The following is a 3051-nucleotide window of genomic DNA, read 5'->3' as shown; positions in this document are numbered from 1 at the left end:
AGGCGTGGCTTAGATTCTTCTTTTCTATTAAGACCTAAGAGCTGCATGGTCAGTGCATACAATTACCTTGGATCCTATCAGATAGGACCGGAACTTGTCAAAAGCGAACACCACAGCTAGCATCTCCTTTTCCGTCACTGTGTAGTTCAACTGGGCCCCACTCAGCGTTCTACTAGCATAGTAGATCGGGTGCATCAATTTGTCTTTCCGCTGGCCCAGCACTGCCCCCACTGCATAGTCACTAGCATCACACATTAATTCGAACAGTTGCTCCCAATTGGGGGCAACAATAATGGCTGTTGTGACCAGCCTCTGTTTCAACTCCTCAAACGCTACCCTGCAATCATCAAAAAATACAAACGAGTGATCTTTCTCTAACAACTTACAGAGAGGGATGGCGATTTTGGAGAAGTCTTTTATGAACCTCCGGTAGAAACCGGCATGTCCAAAAAAACTTCTTATGGCTTTGACCGAAGTTGGTGGAGGCAGCTTTGCTATTACATCAACCTTTGCTCGATCCACCTCTATTCCCTTGCTTGACACCCGGTGCCCCAAGACTATTCCTTCTTGTACCATGAAATGGCACTTTTCCCAATTCAGAACCAAGTTGGTCTCGATGCACCATTTCAGCACACGCGTCAGATTTATTAGGCACTCCTCAAATGAATTTCCCACCACTGAGAAGTCATCCATGAACACCTCCATTATGTCCTCTACCATGTCAGTGAATATGGCCATCATGCACCGTTGGAATGTGGCGGGTGCATTGCATAGGCCAAAGGGCATCCTTCTAAAGGCATAAATGCCATATGGGCAGGTGAAGGAGGTCTTCTCTCTGTCCTCAGGTGCAATAGAGATCTGATTGTACCCTGAGTACCCATCCAGAAAGCAAAAGTGTGACCTCCCTGCCAATCTATCCAGCATCTGATCAATGAAGGGAAGTGGAAAGTGGTCTTTCCGGGTGGCTAGATTCAACTTTCGATAATCCATGCAAATTCTCTAGCCTATGACAGTTCTTGTTGAGATTAGTTCATTGTTGTCATTCTTCACAACCGTCATGCCACCCTTTTTAGGAACGCATTGAACTGGGCTAACCCAGCTGCTGTCAGAGATTGGGAAAATGATTCCCGCATCCAACCACTTTATCACTTCCTTCTTCACCACTTCCTTCATATTCGGGTTCAGCCTCCTCTGATGTTCCCTGGAAGGTTTGTGCCCCTCTTCCAGCAGAATCTTGTGCATGCAATAGGCGGGGCTGATCCCCTTGATGTCTGCCATGGTCCACCCAATGGCAGTTTTGCACTCCCTTAGTACCTGCAAAAGCTGTTGAACCTGCACATCTAACAAACCAGATGAGATAATAACAGGTAATTGGAGTCGGGACCCAGAAATTCATACCTGAGGTGAGCTGGCAATGGCTTTAGTTCCAGCTTAGGTGGTTCTTCGATGGATGGCTTTGTTGGAGGGGTCTCTCTCTTTTCTAAGTGTAAGGGCTCAAACTCTAGATTTCTATCCCAGAACCCTCTACCTTCCAATGCCAACACCCATTCCACCAAATCCTCACCATTCACCTCATCTAAATTCGTCAAGCATGCAGCAAGGGGATCCTCAACCGTCAACACCTCATCATCAGACTCTACAATTACATCCACAGCATCAATAAGAGAACAATTGGCGAACTCACTTGGTCGCCTCATAGATTTCTACACATTGAATATAATTTCTTCATCATTGAGCCTCATCTTGAGCTCCCCATTCTCACAATCAATCAAAGCTCTCCCCGTGGCCAAGAATGGTCGTCCTAAGATTATAGAAATTTCTTCATCCACTTTGGAATCCAAGATTACAAAATCTGCAGGGAACACGAATTTCCCCACCTGAATAAGCACATCATCAAGGATCCCAAATGGACGCTTCACAGTCCTGTCGGCCAACTGCAACAACATAGAGGTAGGTCTAGCTCTCCCAATGCCCAACCTCTTATAAATAACCAGGGGCATAAGATTAATGCTGGCCCCTAAATCACAGAGTGCCTTAGCAAAGGCGAAGTTCCCAATAGTGCATGAAATTGTAAAGCTACCTGGATCAGATAGCTTTTCAGCAACAGGTCTAGACACCACTGCACTACAGGTCTGTGTAAGTGTCACTGTGGACAAATCTTGGAAGTCAAACTTCCGAGACATCAAGTCCTTCATCATTTTAGCGTATCCGGGCATCTCCTTTAAAGCTTCAATCAATGGAATGTTTACCTGGATTTGTTTGAGCATCTCAAAGAACTTTTTATACTGCTCCTCCTTTTGATGCTTGGCCAACCTCCGTGGAAATGGTGCAGGAGGTCTTTTCTTCCCCATCACTTGGGATTTCTCTTTCTCAGCTACTATTTCAACTACTGGCTCAGCTACTTTCTCAGTCTCCTGCTGCATATTATTTTCTTCAGGTGCGGGCTGGACTGTCACCTCTGTCAATGCCGTAGACCCATCCAGCTCAATGGGCACTGGAATGAGTGTCTCAGCCTGTATGTTTTCTCGAGCTCTCTCTTGCTCTACATCTATATCCCTGCCATTACGGAGACTCACCGCCATCAGCTGCTTTGGGCCCTGATCTTTTGGATTGACTTGGGTATCTGCAGGTAATGTCCCTTGAGGTCGATTGTTTACTGACATTGAAATCTGGCCCACTTGTACCTCAATATTTTTGATAGCCGCATCATGTGCATCCACCCTTTCATTTATCTTAGTATTGGACCCAATAACCTGCTGCATCATTGCTTCCAGTCTTGCAAACCCGTCTTCCTGTCTTCCACCATGCTGCTGCTGAGGTGGGTGGTACCCTTGCTGCTGATTGTTGTACCCATGTGGTCTAGGATACGGTGCCATGTTGTTGGGGGGTCTAATGCCTCCCATGTTTGCGGCGTTATACTGTGGCTGAGGTGGCCTGTACTGCTGCTGAGTCTGCTGACCCCAGTTCTGATTTCCTTGTCTCTGACCCCCATAGTTAGCCACATAGTTCATATCTTCAGGGTGCTGATGATGATGATCATGCTCTGCATTC

The sequence above is a fragment of the Nicotiana attenuata genome, unplaced genomic scaffold, assembly GCF_001879085.1.
Source record: "Nicotiana attenuata strain UT unplaced genomic scaffold, NIATTr2, whole genome shotgun sequence".
NCBI lineage: Eukaryota > Viridiplantae > Streptophyta > Magnoliopsida > Solanales > Solanaceae > Nicotiana > Nicotiana attenuata.
Note: the sequence above shows the minus strand (reverse complement) of the source record.